Genomic DNA, 25,444 nt, shown 5'->3' on the forward strand with positions numbered 1-25,444 from the left:
CGTTGCGTCGTCCTCAATTTAAGCAGAACCGTTTTCGTAAGCCTCCAGGTTTCTGCCCCATACGTGAGTACTGGTAACACACAGCTGTTATACACTTTTCTCTTGAGGGATAGTGGCAACCTGCTGTTCATGATTTGAGAATGCCTGCCAAACGCCCCCCAGCCCATTCTTATTCTTCTGGTTATTTCGGTCTCATGATCCCGATCTGTGGTCACTACCTGCCCTAAGTAGATGTATTCCCTTACCACTTCCAGTGCCTCGCTACCTATTGTAAACTATTGTTCTCTTCCGAGACTGTTAAACATTATTTTAGTTTTCTGCAGATTAATTTTTAGACCCACTCTTCTGCTTTGCCTCTCCAGGTCAGTGAGCATGCATTGCAATTGGTCCCCTGAGTTACTAAGCAAGGCAATATCATCAGCGAATCGCAAGTTACTAAGGTATTCTCCATTAAAATTTATCCCCAATTCTTCCCAATCCAGGTCTCTGAATACCTCCTGTAAACACGCTGTGAATAGCATTGGAGAGATCGTATCTCCCTGCCTGACGCCTTTCTTTATTGGGATTTTGTTGCTTGCTTTATGGAGGACTACGGTGGCTGTGGAGCCGCTATAGATATTTTTCAGTATTTTTACATACGGCTCGTCTACACCCTGATTCCGTAATGCCTCCATGACTGCTGAGGTTTCGACAGAATCAAACGCTTTCTCGTAATCAATGAAAGCTATATATAAGGGCTGGTTATATTCCGCACATTTCTCTATCACCTCATTGATAGTGTGAATATGATCTATCGTTGAGTAGCCTTTACGGAATCCTGCCTGGTCCTTTGCTTGACAGAAGTCTAAGGTGTTCCTGATTCTATTTGCGATTACCTTAGTAAATAGTTTGTAGGCAACGGACAGTAAGCTGATTGGTCTATAATTTTTCAAGTCTTTGGCGTCCCCTTTCTTATGGATTAGGATTATATTAGCGTTCTTCCAAGATTCCGGTACGCTCGAGGTCATGAAGCATTGCGTATACAGGGTGGCCAGTTTCTCTAGAACAATCTGTCCACCATCCTTCAAGAAATCTGCTGTTACCTGATCCTCCCCAGCTGCCTTCCCCCTTTGCATATCTCCCAAGGCTTTCTTTACTTCTTCCGACGTTACCTTGGGGATTTCGAATTCCTCTAGGCTATTTCCTCTTCCATTATCGTCGTGGGTTCCACTGGTACTGTATAAATCTCTATAGAACTCCTCAGCCACTTCAACTATCTCATCCATATTAGTAATGATATTGCCGGCTTTGTCTCTTAACGCATACATCTGATTCTTGCCAATTCCTAGTTTCTTCTTCACTGTTTTTAGGCTTCCTCCGTTCCTGAGAGCCTGTTCAATTCTATCCATATTATACTTCCTTATGTCAGCTGTCTTACGCTTGTTGATTAACTTCGAAAGTTCTGCCAGTTCTATTCTAGCTGTAGGGTTAGAGGCCTTCATACATTGGCGTTTCTTGATCAGATCTTTTGTCTCCTGAGATAGTTTGCTGGTATCCTGCCTAACGGAGTTACCACCGACTTTCATTGCACCCTCCTTAATGATGCCCACAAGATTGTCGTTCATTGCTTCAAAACTAAGGTCCTTTTCCTGAGTTAAAGCCGAATACCTGTTCTGTAGCTTGATCCCGAATTACTCTATTTTCCCTCTTACCGCTAACTCATTCATCGGCTTCTTATGTACCAGTTTCTTCCGTTACCTCCTCAAGTTTAGGCTAATTCGAGTTCTTACCATGCTATGGGTACAGCAACGCACCTTGCCGAGCACGTCCACATCTTGTATGATGCCTGGGTTAGCGCAGAGTATGAAGTCTATTTCATTTCTAGTCTCGCCGTTCGGGCTCCTCCACGTCCACTTTCGGCTATCCCGCTTGCGGAACAAGGTACTCATTATCCTCATATTATTCTCTTCCGCAAACTCTACTAATAACTCTCCCCTGCTATTCCTAGTGCCTATGCCATATTCCCCCACTGCCTTGTCTCCAGCCTGCTTCTTGCCTGCCTTGGCATTAAAGTCGCCCATTAGTATAGTGTATTTGGTTTTCACTCTACCCATCGCCGATTCCACGTCTTCATAGAAGCTTTCGACTTTCTGGTCATCATGACTGGATGTAGGGGCGTAGACCTGTACAATCTTCATTTTGTACTTCTTATTAGGTTCACAACAAGACCTGCCACCCTCTCGTTAATGCTATAGAATTCCTGTATGTTACCAGCTATATTCTGAATAATCAGGAATCTCACTCCTAGTTCTCTTCTCTCCGCTAAGCGCCGGTAGCACAGGACGTGCCTGCTTTTTAGCAATGTATATGCTTCTTTTGGCCTCCTAACTTCACTGAGCCCTATTATATCCCATTTACTGCCCTCTAATTCCTCCAATAGCACTGCTAGACTCGCCTCACTAGATAACGTTCTAGCGTTAAACGTTGCCAGGTTCATATTCCAATGGCGGCCTGTCCGGAGCCATTGATTCTTAGCACCCTCTGCTGCGTCGCAGCTATTGCTATTTATCCCTTTATCAAAGGGGTGATGTCACATTGACAGAATTGGTAATTTTACAGTGAAGCTCTTTGTGGCTAGGGTTCTGGGAAGTTTTCGTGCCTGTGAACAAAGCTGCGTCCGCAAAAATCTCAGCTTCCAAATTCGATGCGAAATCGATTCATTCTGTTCAAAAGCTTATACGTCTCCTTACTTGGATATGCATTTTCAGTAGATTAGTTATGAATAGGCACCATTTTCAAGATCAGTAGGCTCTTAGGTAGATAATGTTTTTGCTTGCTTACGGGGTATGAACCCCAGAGGGGCTACAGATCAACTTCGGGAACAGCTATTCAGAGCTATTAAACCTCTATAAGGGGCTAAGCCATCAATATCCCCCACCACATAAAGCATTAACAAAGGAGGAGGCCGCAGGATGGCGGAGACTGCAAACGGGCACCTTCCCAAACTTACACATACTAAGTAGGATGTTCCCCACGCAGTATAGCGCAGCCTGTCCGTGGTGTGGAGCTAAACGAACATTATACCACATTACATGGGAGTGTACAAGAAACCAGGCATTCCACAAACACAAAACACCATGTGCGGAGCAATGGGAGAGCTGGCTGACCAGCCGCGAGCTAGAGGCTCAAAGAGCTCTAATAGCGCACGCGTGCGAGGCGGCCCGGCTCAGTGGAGCCCTGGACTAGGGGCCCATCCATGGCTGAAGAGGACCCAAGCTTCAAGAATGAAGACTTCGGCCTCGACCCGCTAAAACGTTAAAAGAGTCAATAAAGTTTTCCATTCCATTCCATTCTCGTTAGGTAGGCATAGAAATGCTCATTTACGAACAGAAGTGATACGAGAATGTGTGTGCTCACATCGTCATGGTGACCACCGGTCAGGACAATAAATGTGTTCGTATCTTTGTTCAAAATTCTGTGTCCTCTCGGTGTTGTGTGCTAAACAGCTTCGCTGGTCCTGCACTTTCACAGAGTAGAATCGCTCATGATTCTTACTGTCTCTGTATTATCTACATACTTGAATTTTGATATACTAAACTGCGTGATTTGCAAATGTTTGCCTTGCTGAGAAGTAGGCTATCAGTTCAATCTCTAGGCCGCGGAAGCTGAAACCTGTGTTGTCGCAATGCAAGTAGCCTCGTGTATAACGCATACAATTCAGAACTCCTCAGGCGATCGAAGTTAGTCTTGAGTCCTCCAACTTGGCGTGACACATGATCAGATGGTGATCTGGCACGCGAAACCCCAGAATTTATTTTCTAAAGTTATGGTAGGTATACAAAGCTCGCTTCATTGCATGTTCTTTTTTTCTGCCTTTGCACCAGCAATCTTCCACCATGCACCGTGCAATAAACTAGGTGTGGTGAAGTGGCGAAGTGACAACGACCAAGTGGCGTCCAAAACATGGAAGCACGTGCACCGCCGCGCCTGCATCGTTCACCACAAGGACGACACCTCACTACTCCCGGCACTCGGGGCGCAGCAAAATAATAAATGAAGAAGACACCGACGAATAAGCAAGCACCAAAAAAAAGGACGCTCAGCGAGTTGGGAAATAACGCGTGACTCAAGCAGCTCACAGGAGAGGAAAAGACCACGTCGGCAAGACACATGGAGCTGAGAAGAGGAGCAAGGAAGGCGCGTTGACTTGGGTCGGACGTCAACGTTCGGGAGGCCAAACGCTGTCGGAAGGACCGGGCCGAGCGCCAATGCACGAGGGGAGCTGCAAACGACACATCTTGCGCTCCCGTCACCCAGCCGACCAACCAGAGTCTGCGAGAGCTCGCCTGCCGTCTCCGCTCGCACAGTTCGTCGAGCGACGTAATATCAACCAAACTTTGAGTGCGCTGTTGGTAGTTGCTCTGAACGCGGTGTAGGGACGCTGGGTCTAGCTTGCCCCATGCCATGTGCCCTTCTACTTGCATCTTGTATCTTTGAATACACGTTTGTGTGCGGTGACTGTTGCCGTTGTTTCGTTGCTGCCCTCGGAGACGTCTCTGACTCATAGAATTAAGCTCTGCCTCCCGAACCACATCGTAACACTAGGTTTACCCTACTGTACTTAGCGCCGCGCATTCAAGTATACACAAAAATTGCTATACTTATACATTGGCATTCAGTCATGATACTTTCCTGCAGTATTTGTACATGCTGCGCACGATTCAATCGTCTTGATGCAAAAACATTTCTCCTATGATTATGCGCTCTCGCAGACCCTGCTCTGTCTTCCAGCTTCAGGGCGCTCTTTTTATGTACCACCATTTTTTTTTTCAAATCTGATTTCATTTTCCAAGTTCAGTAAAGTTCCGTATCTGAACTCGCTTATTGCATCTCCAAGTTTACATTTACGGCAATTTTTCTGCCGCCGCCACCACATTAGCATATTTACCCATGAATTCTCTGTTTCTTTCTCTGTTTTGTAAATAATTTTTTTATGCTGTAAGTGTCTAAACAAGTTTGCGGGTTATATATTTCATTCATATATATTGCTACGTGTGTTTCTGCTTTTTTTGTTGGTGCGCGATGCTAAGCACGAGCTTGCGGTATCAAATCGCGGTCGCGGCAGCCAGGTATCGACAAGACGAAATGAAAAAAATAAAAAATAAACGGCCCATGCCCAGTGCATTGGGGCCACGGTGAAGATCTTCTGGTGGTCAAAATTATTCCGGAGTCCCGAAATATACATGTATGCTAGCGTGTGTGATCTGATTGTGCACGCGTCGAGAAATATATAAGTGCATTGTAGTATATGTACGCCATCACCACCGATTGGTCTAGAATGTAGGACGAGTCATGTATACATAATGAGCGCCCTTGAGGTGCGAGTTCAAATTCGATGACCGACGACTACGTTCGCCGCTATCGTTGTTATTTGAATGTCGCCTGTCTTAGGACAAGTTTATTTCCTCCACCTTCACGGCGATGTGACGACAGGTAGACGCGGTTCTTAGTAGTAGTAGTACACAAAATAGTAGTTCTTCCAAAATGCTATTTAAAGATTATAAAGATTTAACGTCCCACACGCTTGCACGTGGTGAAGCACGTGGCGCGAAAGGACTCTTCGGCTGTCCTGCAAAACCAAATGCACACGAAACACACCCACGCCCCTCCCCCCCTCCCCCCAAACTAAAGAGAGAAAACAAACTAGCCAATTATTCTTCAAAGTCTAAAAAAATCAGCCAGTCAAACACAAGCAAGTTCAAAGCATGCCCAAGAAACATGTTTTCGTCGCCGCGACGGAGCCCTGGAACAATACGTCCGTCCGCCACAGACATCACCACACAGCCCTCGGCTAACAGCACCATCTAGGGGAGGCTGGGTGCACCTGCTGCATTATATTTTGTTTTTGCCGTGGAGCGCGCCGAATGCTACAGCCGGAGAAAAACCTGCTAGCGCGTGTAATTTTGGAGGCCATCGTGAATGAAGCGCAGTGACCACTTCTGTCGAGTGGTGGCGCCGCCACTTAGGCAGGAAGTCTGGAACAATATAAGAACATATCCTAGACGAAGATGGAAACAAACTGGAACGGGACGCGGCGTTAAATTACATCCGAAAAATAACAGCCGAATCTTTTCCAAGGAAGTGACGAGGTTGTACTAGAGGAAAAGAAGGGCATGAAAGAGAACCAGATGGAAAAACAGCTGGTGACGACAAATTTCGACAGGAAGAAAGCCGAAGAGAAAATTAAGAAGCGTACAGCGAAAGGGCTAGAAGAGGTTTCGATGAGGCTGATTAATGAACTAGGTCCAAAAAGTAAGTAAGCTCTGTTGAGAGCAGTAGAAAAACGTTTGAGAGATAGACGAATACCAGACAGCTGGCGACAAAGAAGAATGAATTTAATTGATATAGGTAAGGAGGAGAAGGAGAATTCACTCGTGTACACCTTTGACCATTACATCGGTAATATACAGGTTAGCAGTGCAGGCAATTAAATTAAAGCTGCAGGCATGGCCAGAGAATAAAGGCATTCTGGGAGAACTTCGGAATGGCTTTAGATATACGTAGACGTCTGGATGATAAATTATTTGTCCCTACTCAGTGTACTGAAATACCCAGCGTAGAAAGGAGACCGTTATTTGGGACCTTTTTAGACATTACAGGAGCGTATGACAGCGTAGACCGCAACATTTTGTGAGATATTCTGGAAGGGGAAGGCTTAGGCGACGATTGTATACACTTTTTGAGAGAGATTTCCCTAGAAAATTATGTTTGCGTTGAATCGGAGAGGATGAAGAGTGAGGAAAAAGTTGATATCAACAAGGGACTGAGGCAGTGGTGCTCTTTATTGCACTGCTGTTTATGATGTACACGGTGAGGACGGAAAGGGCGCTAGAGGAAAGCAATATGGGGTTTAATTTGTCATACATACAGGCGGGTAGAGTGGTAGAGCAGCAGCTTTCAGGTTTGTTTTATGCAGACGGCATTGTGTTGCTAGCTAACAAGCAAATTCATATGCAACGTCTAGCTAATATCTATTTTATAATAATTTTATTTTATTGTACCCTCAAGACTGAAGTATTACAGAGGGAAGTGGGTAAAAAACATACACAATTATATAACTACGCAGAAATAATGGATAGTTATTACAGCAAAATTGATTAGTTAATTGCATGCGGGAGTGATGACGTCTGATAAGGCCGAATGAAACTTTGAGTTGTCCTTGATTGCGAACACTGCGCCGGGAAGGTGGTCCCATTCCTGAGAGGCCCTAGGAATAAATGATTCATTACAGATTATGGTGCGGCATTGAATGATTCCAACCTTATGTCTATGATCAAAGCGAGAGGAAATGTAGGTAGGAGATCGTATAAAATTATCGCGCAGGTAGGGATTGTGAAAATATAGTTTATGAAATAAAGCAAGGCGAAAGGACTTACGGCGGACTGAGAAATGAACAAGCAGCAGAGACTTTTTCATGGCAGTTACGCTTGATGAGCGGCTGTAATTGCTATGAATGAAACGCGCGTTATTGTTTTGGATTAGTTGAAGTGATTGAATAAGGGTTTCGAGCTGGGGGTCACAGATGGATGAGGCGTACTCCATTTTACTCCTCATAATCGTTTTGTATATGATTATTTTAAGGATGTAGGCGCAGAACAAAAATTTTGGCGTAGATAACCTAGCATGCGATTGGTATAGTTAATTACGTTGTCGATGTGCAACGACCAGGAAAGTGGCGAGGTTATGTGGACGCCTAGGTATATATAGGAGGTTACGACCTCTAGGGCAGTATCATTAAGGTAATAGATCGGCGGAGCAGGCGCAGGCATTACACGCATACATCTACATTTAGTTACGTTAAGTTGCATTAACCATACGTCACACCAGTTAGAGATAGCGTTTATATCGTCTTGTAAGAATTTGTTATCAGATTTGTCTGAGATTTCACGGAGGATAACACAGTCATCTGCGAAAAGGTAAATATTACAACAATCAATAATCTAAATTAAGAAAAGAAGAGGGCCTATAACTGATTTTGGGGGCACACCAGAGCGTACACGATTAGATCGGGACATATGATTGTTTGACACAACATACTGTGACCAATTAAGGCGAAAATGGTGAAGCCATGCATACAGGCTAGGATCAAGATTAAGTTTACTAAAATTAAATAGAAGCAATTTATGACACACTTTGTCGAAGGCCTTGGCAAAATCAAAGAAAACACAATCTGCGAATGAACCTTTGTCGAGAATAAGATGAAGGCTGTGAGTAAAAGAAAGAAGTTGAGGTTCACAAGACAAGTTTTTTCGGGAACCATGTTGTGCTTTTGTGAAAAATGAATTCTTGTCTAAGTGCTTTGCTAAATGTGAGTACAAAATATGCTCAAGAACCTTGCAAGGAACGCTGGTGAGGGAAATGGGGCGGTAGTTGAGGGGTGACTGTTTGCTACCGGACTTATGAAGTGGGACCACCTTCCCAATCTTCAAATCTGCAGGTAGCTGATGGGTATCTAAGGACTGCTGAAAAATTTTCGAAGGCAGAACAGATGAATAAACAACAGTATTTTTAAGAAATTTCGCGTTAAGCAAATCAGGACCACGACTTGATGACAACTTCAGGTCTTTAATTACATTTTCGACCCCAAGAGGTTCAATGATAATAAAGTCCATAGGACCGCCTCTGCAGAGCCAAATACAAGGTTCCGTACGTCGTGCGGCGACGGCGATGGGAACGCCGTAACGCCGAAGAACAGCGAAAGCAAGCACTCGAATCAAGCGCCTTTCCACGCCTAGGACGCTCCCGCTCGCGCAGCGCTTCCCGTGGCGGATCCCGCAGCGCGTCGCGCCATGCCTCACGCCACGCATCACGTTGCGCTTCCCGTCATGCCTCGCGCAGCGCATCCCGCGGCCGTGACTCGTCGGACAGGAACAGCTGCGGCGCAAAGCGATCGTGCTCCCGTGACAAAGTCAGCTGGGCCGACGTAGCCAAGGGCGAAGTTAAAGGCAGCAGCGCCAGCTCCAACAGCGCCACTAGTGGCCGAAGCACTCCGAGCAGCTGGCAGGCGTGGACTAGCAGCCCCTACTACAAGGAACTCGAACAACTCCGCGCAACCAATGCGACCCTGGTGGAAACCACGCGCCGGCTTGCCGAAGAGCTAGCCGAGGTCAAGAAAGAACTTCAAGCACAGCAAGCCCATCCAAGGACAGAGCTAGCTCAGTCACCCGAGACACCTACACCCGCCACCGACACGCCATCACACCAAGGCATACAATCAATGGACACAACCCAAGACGAGCCCCAGGAGGAGAAGACCACTGATCCAACCCCCAAGAAACGAGCACGCACCGAACCAACACCCACCGCTGTCCCCGAGCAGAACTCCGACACGCTATCGCACCAAGTCACAGACTCAAAGGACAAAACCCAAGACGCGCCCCAGGAGGAGAAGATCACTGACCCAACCACCAAGAAACGAACACGCACTTCATCACGACATAATAAGGACCTGACCCAATTGGAAACTCAGCTCGAAGCCAAAATTGAAGCGCTCGCCAACACCTATGCCAGCACGGCTGCCGTGACCGACCAACGACTGGCACGGCTGGAGGAACTGATCACCACGTCCTTCCGCACCATACAAGAGCGTTTCGAATTCATTGAACACACCCTCAAGCCCATAGTCCGCAGCCCCATCTTTTCAGCGGAATTCGCCAAACACCCATACCTCCAAGAACAGACGCAAGCCCCACCCTCGCCACAACTATGTCCCAAAACCAATCCACAATAGCATCGCTACCGGGCCTCACGGTCTGGCAGTGGAACTGCCACAGTTACAACAACAAGAAAGCAGTGCTGCAACAACATATTACCACAGTAAACAAGAAACCCGACATTATCCTGCTGCAAGAAACGGCGACGGTGACCCCCACCCTCCCTGGGTATCGCGCTCACGTTAGCCAGGCGGAGGGACGGGGCGTCTGCACGTTCGTCCGCAAAGGGCTCACGTTCATCGAGCACCAACTCAAACACGGCCGCAGCAGGGTGGAATACGCCTTCACCGAAATCATCCCAAGCAAACAACGGAAAGGCAGCCTGTTCATCGCCAACATCTACAGTAACCCCAAGCACCAAACACAGAAATTCAAGACCCTACTACACACAGCCAGCACCCAAGCCAGAGACAACACGTTGCTGATCGGAGGGGACTTCAACGCCGCCCATCGAGCGTGGGGTTATGTGAAGGACACGGCCAAGGGACGGGACTTATTACAGGATACCCTGGACCACAAATGTGTCCTAATCACGGACCCCGCGCATCCTACCCGCATCGGCAACTCCGTAGCACGAGACACCACACCAGACCTTACGTTCATAAAAAATGACCACACGGGCAAAGTAACATGGCACAACACGGGCGTCGACCTGGGCAGTGACCACTACATCCTCGAAATTACGATACCCAACCAATCACGGAGAAATACCATTATACATAAGTGGACGGACTGGGACGAATTCCGTAAGGGGCGCCTCACCGCAGCCCAAGACATCACAGAGATCGAAACCTGGACGGCGGAACTCCGCGATGCAGTGCGCTCAGCCACAAAGACCATAGAAACAGACGAGGACGTCATCATCATGGACAGCCGCCTGGCCCATCTGATAGAGGCCAAACGTTCGATACAGGCGCGTTGGAAGCAGCACCGGCTGAATCGCAAATTGAGGAAGAAGGTGGCTGACTTAAATAGGGCCATTGAACAACATTGCAGGCTCCTGTGCCGTCAACAGTGGAACGAGATCTGCAACCGAGCTGACAGGGAATTGCATCGCAGTTGTACATGGAATCTATTTCGGCACCTCCTAGACGAAACAAAGACCAAGTCAAACCAGCGCGACCGCCTGGCCCGCCTCATGCACACCATCACACAACAACAAGGAAAAGACGCTGTTATCAGGAGCCTGGAGGCCAAGTATCTGCCAGACACGCCAACGGAAACCCACCCGCCGTATGGGGGGCTGCCCAACGCGTGGCTCGACCGAGACATTACCACATCAGAGGTACGGGCAGCGCTGCACGAGCTCAACACCCGCTCAGCAGCCGGCCCAGATCTCGTTACAAACAAGATGCTACGCAACCTGGACGACGTTTCGATAGAGGCCCTACCCGATTACTTCAATGAATGCTGGCATTCGGGCAAGCTCCCCCGACAGTGGAAAACGGCAAGAACGATCCTTATCCCGAAACCGGGCAAACCACTGGACATCGGCAACCTGCGTCCCATCTCGCTGACGTCCTGCGTGGGCAAGGTGCTGGAGCACGTGGTTGCCAACCGGTGGCAGGAATACCTAGAGAAGGAAGGCCTCTATCCTGACACGATGATCGGCTTCCGGCGCAGACTCAGCACACAAGATGCCATGTTACAACTCAAACAAGAAATCGTCGACAACAAGACACAAGACAGCAAAGTAATTCTGGGTCTCGATTTACAAAGTGCATTCGACAAAGTCAAACACTCAGCCATATTAGGACAAGTATCAAGACTCAACATGGGGGTAACGAGCTACAATTATATTCAAGACTTCTTGACCAACCGCACGGTAGACCTGCACGCCGGAGACCTCAAGCTCCCCGAACACAAGCTCGGCAGTACGGGTACTCCACAGGGTTCGGTCATATCGCCGTTGCTCTTTAACCTCGTCATGATCGGGGTAGCGAGGGCAGTAACGGCGACCGGCGTCCGGCATACGATCTACGCCGACGACATTACCCTGTGGGCGGCCGGCGGCACCGACGCCAGTATCGAGCAACAGCTGCAAGCGGCGGTCACCGCCATCGAGGAGCACCTTGATGGCACAGGCCTAATGTGCTCGCCCGCCAAATCCGAGCTGCTCGTCGTCACACCGCTTCGACCGGGACGGAAGCGCGCTCCTCTTCGGGCGTGTGATCACATCAAAATTGTGACTGCATCGGGGCAATGCATCCCCGAAGTTCCCAAGATCAGGGTCCTGGGCCTGCTGCTCAACAAGAGCGGCCGCAACGACGAGACCATCAACAAGCTTACCACCAAGGCAATGGACGCCATCCGGCTCATACATCGAGTCTCCACACGACGGGCGGGCATGCGTGAAGACAGTCTCGTGCGCCTTGTCCAGTCGTTCGTGATCAGTCACATCGCCTACGTTGCGCCCTACCTTAACTGGCACGTCACTGACAGGACCAAGATCAACACGCTGATCAGACGGGCCTACAAGACAGCGCTGGGTTTAATGGAGACCACGAGTACGGCTCGGCTCTTGCAGCTCGGCGTCCATAACACCTTAGAAGAAATAGCCGAAGCGCAGCTCACCGCGCAATTCGAGCGCCTCTCTACCACCAAGACGGGCCGCAGTATACTGACGTCCCTGGGTTACAACCCCCAAGCTCCCAGCCGGCAACCGTGCGAGATCACAGATGAGGCGCGGGCCCACATTTACGTGGACGCCATCCCGAAGAACATGCACCCAGAATACAACCAAGAACGGCGGCAGGCGCGGGCCAAGGCCCTCACCGAGCAACACGCCCAAGACCCGCACGCCCGGTACGTGGACGCCGCGGAATACAAGCGGGAAGGCTTCGCGGCAGTGGTCGTTGCGGCGGCTACCGGCACCAAGACAACGGCAGCGAGCGTGCGGTGCACGAACGCCACAGACGCCGAGGAGGTTGCCATCGCTCTGGCGATCACCGAGGCCGAGTGTCGCACCGTGCTCAGCGACTCGAGGAATGCCGTGCGCAACTTTGCCAAGGGGCGAATATGCGCGCCGGCGGCCGCCATCATCGGCAAGCTCCAACTTCAAGACCGCGGCAGCACCGTCCGTATCAAGTGGTTCCCGGCGCACGCCGGCGAGTGTGCATCCTCACCGAACCACAACGAGACGGCCCATTCGGCGGCGCGAGCGCTTACCTTCCGCGCCCCCGAGAGTGACCGTTCCGTGTGGTGGTTCGAAACCAAGGAGAGATTGACTAGTTATGCCGAAGTAACCAAGTGTTACCGCTTAGCTCGACGGACAATGCCGCCTCCCCACCCGGCACTCAGTCGGGAGGAGGGCGTAATCCTAAGACAAATACAGACCGCGTCACTCCTCGCCTCCGCAATGCTGCACGTGCTTCACCCAGAGCTCTATCCGAGTGGGCTGTGCGGTGTTTGTGCAGCGGGTCCGGCGGACCAATGGCACATCATGTGGGACTGTGCCAGGTTCCCGACGGCAGCTACCTCCAGGACTTACCCGCCAGAACTTCAAAGTGCACTGCAGTCAGCAGAAAAGGACTCACAACTATGGGCCGTCCAGCAGGCCCGGGGTGCGCTCGAAAAGCACAAACCTCGTGACCCACTACAAACGGGCCCAACTGGGCTAGTGCAGAGTAGGGTATAACCCCGGGTCGACGCTTGGCCAGCGTCACGACTCGTTAAATCGTCGTTTGCCGGCACTTTATTAAAGTTATTCCTGTCCTGTCCTAAAGTCCATAGGTGTGTAATTGCAACACTCAAGAGTTGGAAGCACAGGGTTACTACATACGACAAAGTTGTTACAGAACACAGAATTAAGGATATGGAGACTTATATCTTCGGGTACCGGTGAACCACTGGAATCAATCAACGTGACCGAATTATCTTTGGAAGGGTTAATAGCACGCCAAAACATTTTAGAGTCATTCGCAAGCATTGTGGGCAAAGTGTGAACTTGGAAGGCCTTTTTGGCAAGTTTTATAGGTTCTGTGTAAGTACTGTTCGCTTCCTTATAAGCGTCCCCTTTCGATGCCACTGAACTTTTATTCGCTATTCGATACAGTCGTTTTTTTCGGTTGGAAAGCCTTTTCAACTTGGAATTGAACCAGGGTTTCTTAACATTGCAGGATATTACACTTGACGGAATAAACCTGTCGGTGAGCTCATGTATTTTATCTTTGAAGACGGTCCAGTTCTCATCAACCGGCGATGATGAAATTGGTTTAGGAAAAGATCAAGAAAATTAGCTAGTTGAATATTATTAGCGTGGGACATGGGACAATTGACAAAGAGTACTTCAACTCTAGAGATGGACACTGCCTAAGATGCCCGGGGTGACATAGAGGCGATAAGTTAGGTCTGAAACTTAGCGTTAGAAAATCAGGCGTTATGGTATTGAAGGAAAACAGTGTACAGACAGTGACAATTCAGGGCCAGAAAATACCTTGCGTAAAAGAATATAAATACCTTGGTATACGGATAACCGAAGGCAATAGATATATGGAAATACAGAAAGAAAAACAGTGAAGGGGAAGAAAACTGCGGCCATAGTGAAACAGAGCACTATGGGGGTACAACAGATACGAGGTGCTCCGGGGTGTTTGGAAAGGCACCCGCCGTAGTTGCTTAGTGACTGTGGTGTTGGGCTGCTAAGCACGAGGTCGCGGGAAGGAATTACCGGCCACGGCGGCCGCATTTCGATGGGGGTGAGATGCGAAAACACCCGTTTATTTAGATTTAGGTGCAGGTTAAATAACGCCAAGGGGTCTAAACTTCCGGAGACCCCCACTACGGCGTGTCTCATAATCAGAAAACGGTTTTGGCACGTAAAACCCCACAATTTAATTTATTATTTGGAAAGGTGTAGTGATTCCAGAACTTACATTTGGAAATGTGGTCGTCTGCTTGAAATCAGGGTTACAATCAGGACTCGATGGCAACGAAAGGTCAGTAGAACCGCTCGCATCGGGCGCTCACTGGAAGACTACAAATGAAGCTGTGCAGGGGGATATGGGCGGGAGTTCTGAAGTGAGACTAGGTGGTGACTGTGGTGAATGGGACTAGGTGGTGACTGTTAATACTTTCTACCCTCTCTAATGACTTGCTGTTTCACCGATATACCACTGTTACATAGCCACGGGTATGTAGGGGGGAGTACGTGTGTGCACCGAAAATTTAACGCATTTGAGAGTAAATAGGCACCAGAACGCAGTGCCTTGCGCGTCGTACACATTCGGCCATCATTTCTTCATCAGTAAGGCATCGTATAGCAGTTCGACGTGGTGTTTCTTCCAGCCTCATCCAAGCCACAGCAACAGTACTGGAGCGCAGTACTGGACGCATAAAAAGCCCTCGGTGCGAGCTCTGCGGTGCGGAGAAATAGCAGAGCACGGCCACCAATGAAATTAGCCTTTCTCCATGCGAACTGGACGACCGCAGCAAGATCTGCCAGTGCTCGTAAATTTCGGACGCCATGCACTGACATTTCACGGCAATTCTTGAGAAACGTAGCGTTTCCGTTGGTCGAGGGGTGGAGTTGGGCTCAGCTCGGTAGAGTGGACGAAGAGCTCCGAGTCGGAGATTGTTTGAAAATGCAAGGGTATGTCTCGGAAAAACCCATATATTACAAGGCTGGCAAGGATGCACCCGACAACCGTGCATCGTCATAGCGTAATGGTCTTTCGTCCCGAAGATGCAAAAAAAAAAAAAAGAAGCTATATGCTCAGTGTGAGTCGACCACTATCGGTGCTATCGGCAGCCTATTCCAAATGTCGCGCAGACATCGCAATTACAGCAGTAACTCAATCTGTATATGAGTTTAGCCGCACTGATTTGGTACACGTTTTAAATATTTAAATGCGCTTGCTTCAGCCCCCTGTATCATCGACAGTAAGTTTCAACCGATATTGATCTCGTTTAGCTCAATTTAGACCTAGCGGAGTCCATCCATTGTATCAGTGGTCAGTGGTCCGTGCCGTCAGCAGTGCTGCAAGACCGTGGTCCGTTTAACCCTGTGGTGCTAATTCGTGGTGTACCACACCACGGGAGTCAAAGAAAGCAGCCAGCATCACTTTGACGTTACTGCGCACTTGGCGGGCCTTCTTTGGTCTTGGTGACTGGGAATGCTTCCACTGTGACGACTGGGATTAGGTTTCCGGGTCGTACCCGTACACCAAAGACTCGCCACCCGTGATTATGAGGTTCATGAAGTCGGGGTCACTGTTTGTGGAATCCAGCATGTCCTGCGAGACCTAAACACGAAGTTGTTTTTGCTGCAGCATGAGCAGCTACGGCAGGAATTTCGCCGCAACTATCTTCATGGCCAAATCTTCGGTCAGAATGGAATGTGCAGAAAAAGTGCTGATGCCCACCTCTTCCGCAATTTCTCCCATAGTCACACGACGGTACTGCATCACCACAGCTTTCACTTCGGCAATGACTTGGTCATTTCGGTATGTTGATGGCCGACCAGAGCGTGGCTCGTGCTCCGCCGATGTGCGGCCGTCCTTAAAACGGTTGTACCACTCCTTAATTTCTGTGCTGCTCATAGCATCGTCACCGAAAGCCGTCTGAATCTTCCGAATGGTTTCCACTAGGCTGTCGCCCAGTTTCGGGCAAAATTTGATGCAGTAGCGCTTCGCCAGTCACTCCGCCATTTTCCTTGCAATAAAAAACCGACGAGAGCACTGCGCACTACCTCACTCAAACGCTGCGTCCCAGCGACTGACGCTATCGGCAGGCGGGAAAAAATTCGCGCATGCGCACGAAGGTTCAAGGTCAGATGATGCAAGCGAAACTTGTTTCATATCTATCAGGCGTTCGCAAAAAAAAAATAATTTCGGATACTTTTCTAACAGACCTCGTATATACTCCGCCGCTATCTCAAGACACAGGATCAACAGAATTCAGCATGCGCAGGGGAAAAATGCAATTAATGCGATAGGAAGGCAATCTCCTTCGGAATGAGAGAAATAGAGAGAAGGCTTACACATGCTTCACAGCTAACTTGAATGTGGAAAGCTTCGGAAATAAGACGTGCGCGGTCATCGCGGTATTTTGACAGGTAGGTCACATCTTTAAAAGACGACTTGCAGCGGCATTTATTGCAATGCAATGATAACTGACTATCTTTAGCTTGTTTTTGTACTTCGTTTGAGTGTTAGCGCATGCAGTCATTGCATGCATGAGGGCCGCCTTCATGCAATGCGGTCATTGCATGTAGGCGGCCCTCATCAGGCCTTGTGACCACCAAGTGGATGCAAGCTTCGAAAAGAAAGTAGCTAGGCTGAAGCTCGCAGGTTTTCCGGTACCGCTTTTAACCAGCATCGTTGAAAGCCCCGCAACAAGCCTTAAGAGAAAGCAATCGGCAACTACTCAATGTGAGAATCGCTCGCGGCAAATGGTTGCGGTTATCCTATATGTGCAACGGGTTGCGCATAATCTCATAAAGGTTGTCAGCAGGGCAGGCGTTAGGTTGCTGTTCACTGCCAGAAATAAGTTAGGTAGCCTGTGCCATCAAGTCAATCAGGTGACCGAGAACAACAAGAAAAGTTGTATAAAGCAGCACAGAGAGAGCTTTATTGGTGACTGTTCTGACTGTGTGGTTTGTAAGATTTGTCTTTCATGCAAGGGTTTGTATGTCGATCAAACGGGGCGGTGCATCAATGAGTGCATGAGCGAAGACTCAAACGAAGTTCAAAAACGAGCTATAAATAGTCAGTTATCACTGAGTTGCAATGAATGCGGCTGCAAGCCGTCTTCTTAAGATGTGACCTACCTGTCAAAATACCACGAAGACCGTGCACGTCTTATTTCCGAAGCCTTATACATTCATGTTAGCGGCGAAGCATGTGTAAGCCTTCCCTCTATTTCTCTTCTTCCGAAGGAAATTGCCTTCCTATCGCATTATTTCCATTTTTTCTCCTGCGCATGCTGAATTCTGTTGATTCTGTGCCTTGAGATAGTGGCGGTGTATATATATGCCGACTGAAAGAATAAAGATACTTGGTTGTTGGTCAGCGCTGTTGTCTGTGTCCTTCTCCTCGTCCTGTTGTTTAGCGCGGGTTACACTGCTCGCTTTTTATAGCTTATTTCTGGCCTAAGCGACTTGAAATGGACAGCTCTTGAGTTCTTGCGGTGTGCACACAGAAAGATGGCGCATGGCGTTGTGCGAATATCGACAGGTCACTATTTCCCTATGCTGCTGGCCACACTCGCCGGCGCATTCGTGAGAAGAATGCAGCTACGTAGTTGGTTGGATCTGCGCGTACCATAACGTTGACACATTTCGTAATTAAAAACAAGCAGTGTTTACGTCTTACACTGAACGGACAAAAATTGGCAGTGCCTTCGGTGCAGCTGAGTGAACCGCATCGCTGAGTGAATTGGCATAGCCTATAGGGAAGCTCAAAGTGCTCGCTTTCCACTAAGAGTGCTGTCATCGCCATGTTGTGCTAGGGCAAGCGTGGATCTCGGGAAACCACAGTCGTTGGTTATGGCGACCATGCGTTTAGCGCCCGAAAGCTGTCGCTTGCGTCGGACGCATACATTCATACTACAGGTCTTCATACAAAAACAAACTTGAGGACATCGTTATAGTGTACGAGACATAAATGAAGCTCCTGTATTTCGTTACCCCGAGGACAGTGTTGGTATGCATAGTTAGTATCGCACCTTCTGCCGGCAGAGTTACAGGACAACACCAACCTCGAAGCCAAATTTTGTAACTGAGAGATTACCTGAAATATGAAGCAGTCCGGCGAAGTGATGTCAGCAACAACCTAGTACTATAGCTATGAAAAAAGAAAGACTGTGCTGCCTTTTGTAAACAGCTACATCTTATTAGATATTCTTTATACGTGGCACTGAACGGCAGATGTGCTGCAGCTTGTGTAATATAAATGACTGTTTGTGTCACCTAGATTCCTGGTGTTCCAATACCAAGTACAGTCCAATCAAATAAATTGCCTGGTACCACATAGCGGCCAGGAGAACGGTGACCAAAAAAGGAGCTATTTTGAGAGCAGCAACTTAGACGAAATAATCAAATAACAATTTATAAATGAAACATTGTGCTTCCTGGTGTGACAACATCAATAGGAGCAAAAAATGTACACCAGCATTAGAGTTTGAAATAAACACCTCTCTCAAATAACAAATATCACCACAGTCTCAAAGAGAGTAAACATTATAGGGTTTATTTAGAGTGTCTATGTATTACCGATAGTAAACTGGGATGCACTAAGTGAAATTCACTGAAAGATAATTCGAGTGGATATATGCAACGTACACACGAACATACACCAAATACACAGAGCGATGGGATTAATTCCTAAAATTCTCCGGAAGCTAATCAGCAGAAAACAATCCTTCACAGCTATGACAATGTCATTCCTGAATAGAGGAATGCGACACGCGCCACGTTCTTTGAGCGCCGCCACTTCACTCGCTTATTGACAAATATGGTCGCTAATAATCGCATAACTCATCGGAGGTACCTTTTGCAGTTCCTTACGAAATGGTACGACACGTCGCACACAACAAGGGACGTGTTTGTTTATAAAACAAAAACGAAAGAAATACAAGAGAAAAACTCTTAACATATGCGTCCGTGCGCGGCATCTGGGCCTCATGCTTCTGAGTCATTCGCTGGCGTGTCTGTCTTGCTCAATGGTGTCCGCGTCGTCGTGCATGGCACCGGTGCACAATGGCTCGAAGCGCTGGCGTTCCCGCTGCGCTGTACAAGGGCTGCCCCTCAGTCCACAGCACTTTTCTTCGTTCTTCGAAGCCGCCGAGCCTCGCTGTGCGATTCGCGTCATTCGACAGCACAATGGCTCGAGGAATTCCCGCCACTGAGGCACGTCAAGTGCGACGTTCCTCTCGCGCGCGCGCGATTCGGTGCCGCTACGGAGTTGACGCATTCTTCGCCAACAGCGGGGCCGGCAGTTGTAGCTTCGCACCCAGTCATCTGTCATAGCGCCTCTGCATGAACCTCTATGTAAACGCACACGTATGACGTCGGGTGACTCTGGTCTCCAGATTATTTGCTTTGTCTATCAAATTGCAACTTTCGTAGACTTCGCCAGGTTGGGCAGATGTTTAAGGACTTGCGAAACGTGCGTAATAGACGGATGTGCACTCTGTATCGTTATTGCTACTCACTTATTCCTAACTGACTGCTTGCGTTCGAGGAGACGACCGTGTCCAGCGTTTTTAAAAGACGGGAAGCAAAGTTGGACGCGCGCTGATTCTTTCTCCGCTCTCCTAAATACACGCAGCACCTCAGTAGCCCGCGATTCCTCAAATTTATCACCATAAAACTAAACAGAACTCGAGGAAGGCTGTGGCTTATTAGCCAAGAGTTCATAATTTTGGCGAATGAGTATTATACAAACAGGTTAATATATTTGTACCGGGGACTCTTGTGATTTCTCACAATAACAGAGTATTTATACTCACCTAGAACGCTTGAAACCAAACACATAGCAATAAACAGAGAGATTAGCGGCATATCAGCATAGATGGCTTGCTTCATTTTACGTTTCGCAAAATGAAATTGGAGGGTAGAAAGCGACGCTGTACAGGCTTCAAGTGACCGTTATGGGTTTTTTCTTAGGACATATTGTGCTGTGTATGCACAATTCACTTCAGTAGCAGCACGCGGAGACAAAGCTAAGCACTGTTCTCTGAATTATGAAGGAGCATTGGGTCAGGCTGCTGCCGCTACATTGCGCTGTCAAGGTAGTGAAAACGCGCAAGTGTTTTATCTGGCGCATGCAAGTACAATAAAATGAAAATTGCCTGTTTGAACCTATTTAAAACCTGGCCAAAGGGAAACCTCCGCGGGACACTATTGGCGAGGTAGGATTTCAATGCCTTTGTTGTTGCAATAACAGTCACGCGCACCCTCGAGGCGCGTTTGTGCCGTCTTGCTGTGCTGGTATGGAGGGCAATTGCGGTGCATTGGCGTGGAAAGTCAGGTCTTATGGGACGTGCAGTCCGTTTGGCTTCAAGAACGACAAAACCCGTTGGGCGCTCCGTCGCTGTTCCCTCAATCGGGTCTGCCAGAGAGCCGACTGGCATGAGCCTTGCTGCGCTGCTGGCCGGAGCATTGCGAACATGCACCTTAGCGGTCCTGTTGAGCAGGCGTGTGCTTACCACACACCACGGTGCATATACTGGTCCGAGCTGAACAGACGCGAAACGTCAAACTTAGTCTCATTTCGTTTGATGCTGACAAAAGCCAATGTTTTCTTCGTCAGTCTCGTCTCTTGCGCTATCGATACGCGACACCGCGAGACGTTAAGCTACCGGCGATCTAGATCGCGCCACTGTTGTGCCAAAAGCCGCACCACGTCGCCTCTGCGCATTAGCTGGTTATGAAGCTGGAAGCTCTAAAAGCTACGAAAGCATCCACCGCGTTTGTATTGTATTGCATTGTGTATTGTTTGGTTCCACCGAGTTTTCTGTCTGTAGGCATTAGAGATACCTTTTTTTTAAGAAAATGGCTCAACAATGATATTTCAGTCTCTTGACCAACACGTGTTTTCTGCCGTGGCAAGACTCCTTGTATTCCTTCTATAAATGGACTTGGAGGCACTTGTCCTACTAGATGCGTTATGTAGATTTAAGCTAAAGAAAGAAAGAGAACTATTTTCGCGCGTGTAATAAATGGTGAGCGTCATTGGCGTCTTTTTACTATGGGCAGTGGTGTAATATACCGTCTCCGAGTAAGTTCCTTATAGATGGGACGACGGTCTTAGCACATTTCTTTATGCTGTGAAATTAAATACCTGTATTATAACTTGCAAAGCCGAATGGAGTGACCCCTAACCTCTATTATTTCTCAACACCCCCTACCCTTTCGTCGCTAGTAATTGACACCGAAAACTTTAACATCGCCTTGCAAGTTTTCTTGCGCTACGTTTTACTGTTTCGCGGTATATTTAATCTATATTTACCTCATTCACCTTCGACACTGCCTTCCTTACAGCTCCATATAGTGACTCCTCCCAGCTCACTTCAACATCAGTTTGCTTCCACTCGCGCGCACAAGCTTGCCCGACTCACGTTGCCCAGGCCGACTGCAAACGTCGCGTTACGAATCGCCACGTTGCTTCAATTATGGGCTGCAAATTTTACCCGTGACTTGGTGTTGAGAAATTTATTCCCCGCTCAATTGGTCCACACACTATCATGTGTGTATATATATATACATATATATATATATATATATATATATATATATATATATATATATATATATATATATATATATATATATATATATATCAGTGGTGGCGCTGGCTAGCACTCCCAGGGTTAGTTCTAATAGTAACACACAAGTACCACACTACAAAGTGGATCGGAGGACGGCTCGGCGGTAGCTCAATTGGTAGAGCATCGCACGCGAAATGCGACGGATGTAGGATCGTTCCCCCCCTGCAGCAAGTGCTTTTTTCATCCACTTTCAGTTTCATTAATTTTTAATTTCTTTATTTCATTTAGTAAGTACAAGTTATTGAATACAACAATCAAACCCCGGCCCTCAGTGCCCAGCAGCTGTGAAGCAACTGACCACGGCGGCGGTCAGACCTGCGACGCAGCAGAAGGTGCTAAGAATCTTTGGGTCCGGAAAGGCCGCCATTGGAATCTGAACATGGCAAAGTTTAACGCTAGCACGTTATCTAGTGAGGCGAGTCTAGCAGTGCTATTGGACAAATTAGAGGGCAGTAAATGGGATATAATAGGGCTCAGTAAAGTTAGGAGGACAAAAGAAGCATACACAGTGCCAAAAAGTGGGCACGTCCTGTGCTACCGGGGCTTAGCGGAGAGACGAGAACTAGGAGTCGGATTCCTGATTAATAAGGATATAGCTGGTAACATACAGGAATTATATAGCATTAACGAGAGGGTGGCAAGTCTTGTTGTGAAACTTAATAAGAGGTAAAAATTGAACGTCGTGCAAGTCCACGCCCATACATCCAGTCATGACGACCAGCAAGTCGCAAGCTTCTATGAAGGCGTGGACTCGGCGAGACTAGAAATGAAATAGACTTTATACTTTGAGCTAACCCTGGCATCATACAAGATGTGGACGTGCTCGGCAAGGGGCGCTGCAGTGACCACAGGATAGTAAGCACTCGAATTAGCATAGACTTGAGGAGGGAATGGAAGAAACTGGTACATAAAACGCCGATGAATGAGTTAGCTGTAAGAGAGAAAATAGAGGAATTCCGGATCAAGCTACAGAACAGGTATTCGGCTTTAACTCAGGAAGAGGACCTTAGTGTTGAAGCAATGAGCCATAATCTTATGGGCACCATTAAGGAATGTGCACTAGAAGTCGATGGTAACACCGTTTGACAGGATACCAGTAAGCTATCGCAGGAGACGAAAGCTTTGATCAAGAAACGCCAATGTATGAAAGCCTCTAACCCTACAGCTAGAATAGAACTGGCAGAACTTTGCAAGTTAATCAACAAGCGTAAGAGAGCTGACATAAGGAGGTAAAATATGGATAGAATTGAACATGCTCTCAGAAACAGAGGAAGCCTAAAAGCAGTGAAGAAGAAACTAGGAATAGGCAAGAATCAGCTATATGCATTAAGAGACAAAGCCGTCAATATCATTACTAATATGGATGAGATAGTTCAAGTGGCTGAGGGGTTCTATAGAGATTTATGCAGCACCAGTGGCACCCACGACTATAATGGAAGAGAGAATAGTCTAGAGGAATCTGAAATCCCAGAAGTGACGCCGGAAGAAGTAAAGAAAGCCTTGGGAGCTATGCAAAGGGGGAAGGCAGCTGAGGAGGATCAGGTAACAGCAGATTTGTTGAAGGATGGTGGGCAGATTGTTCTAGAAAAACTGGCCACCCTGTATACGCAATGCCTCATGATCTCGAGCGTACCGGAATCTTCGAAGAACGCTAACATGATCCTAATCCAGTAGAAAGGGGACGCCAAAGACTTGAAAAATTATAGGCCCATCAGCTTACTGTCCATCGCCTGCAAACTATTTACTGAGGTAATCGCAAATAGGATCAGGGACGCCTTAGACTTCTGTCAACCAAAGGCCCAGGCAGGATTCCGTAAAGGCTACTCAACAATAGACCATATTCACACTATCAATCAATTGATAGAGAAATTTGCGGAATATAACCAACCCTTATATATAGCTTTCATTGATTACGAGAAAGCGTTTGATTCAGTCGAAACCTCAGCAGTTATGGAGGCATTATGAAATCAGGGTGTAGACGAGCCGTACGTAAAAATACTGAAAGATATCTATAGTGGCTCCACAGCCATCGTAGTCCTCCATAAATACAGCAACAAAATGCCAATAAAGAAAGGTGTCAGGAAGGAGATACGATCTCTCCAATGCTATTCACAGCGTGTTTACAGGAGGTATTCAGAGACCTATATCGGGAAGAATTGGGGATAAGAGTTAATGGAGAATACCTTAGTAACTTGCGATTTGCTGATGATATTGCCTTGCTTAATAACTCGGGGGACCAATTGCAATGCATGCTCACTGACCTGAAGAGACAAAGCAGAAGGGAGAAGTATGGGAGAGGCCTTAGCCCTGCAGTGGGCGTAACCAGGCAGATGATGATGATGATGAGTAATTTCCCCTGTGTTGTCCTTGGTGTCTTTGTTGGTTAGCTTCTGATGATATTGCTACGGAACAGTATTTGCGATGACAAAGAGGCGAGCAGTGTGAAGACGACGACGACGATTAGAAGCTAGCGTGGGCTGTTGCCTCTTGGGCAAGTGCGGCGTATTGCCTTGTATATGTGCTTGTATATAGCTTCTCGTCGGCGTCCTCCTACGTAACATAATGATTCATAAAAAAATTTACCCCCTCGGTTAATCCCTTTTCCTCTCGTTCATTAGATAACGAGGCTCTCGAATCCGGCAACATTGATACTTTCACGTAGGACGTGTGGATTTATTGACCAGTTGCCTTCACCTAAAAACATCACGTACTCGTGGCGCCTGCGACAGAAAGGATGTTCCACATCCGCCGCCGAGGTTTGTGAGTGATGGCGTGGGCTAACACTCCCAGGGTTAGTTTTAATAGTAACACGTAAATACCCCACAAAATGGAAAGGACGACGGCGCCGCGGTAGCTCAATTGGCAGATCACCGCACGGGAAATGCGAATGATGTGGGATCGTTCTCCATCTGCAGCAAGTTGCTTTTTCATCCACTTTCAATTGCACTAATTTTTAATTTGTTTATTTCAATGAGTAAGTACACGTTTCCCCGGTGTTGTCCTTAGTGTCATTGTTTGTTGGCTTCTTATGACATCATTAATAAAAAAAATCGGGCGCCTCGGTTTTATTTATTTATTTATTTATTTATTTATTTATTTATTTAAAATGTCCTTAAATGCCTCGTCATGGGTAAGGGAGCGTTAGAGAAGGATGAAAAGAGTATATAGGGCATATAGCAAAACATAATAGACATACATTATTAGTAGACTGTGGAAAAATATATGCACATCTTATACAAACATCAGAGCATTGTACAAGAAGAGCAGGGTCGGTAATTTACATATTAGAAAAAATACAAACGATACAGCTATTTCAATCAACAATGTAAAAAAATGCAGCCACTCCAGTACAAATACTACACTAATACTAAAAAATACAAGAATAATAGGCGAAATATTGAGCTCATAAACAAGAGAGCACA

The 25,444-nt window shown here is 47.5% G+C and overlaps 1 long non-coding RNA gene across 1 annotated transcript in view; it reads right to left on the bottom strand.

Moving 5' to 3' along the window:
- Window positions 1-20,434, bottom strand: part of LOC140217387 (uncharacterized) — a 26,877-nt gene extending 6,443 nt beyond the window's left edge. Inside the window, exon 1 of the long non-coding RNA XR_011893942.1 lies at window positions 20,202-20,434. This is a non-coding gene — a long non-coding RNA (uncharacterized lncRNA). The remainder of the gene's footprint in view (window positions 1-20,201) is intronic.
- Between the last annotated feature and the right edge of the window lie 5,010 nt (window positions 20,435-25,444).

The sequence above is a fragment of the Dermacentor andersoni genome, chromosome 4 (genome assembly GCF_023375885.2).
Source record: "Dermacentor andersoni chromosome 4, qqDerAnde1_hic_scaffold, whole genome shotgun sequence".
Classification (NCBI taxonomy): domain Eukaryota; kingdom Metazoa; phylum Arthropoda; class Arachnida; order Ixodida; family Ixodidae; genus Dermacentor; species Dermacentor andersoni.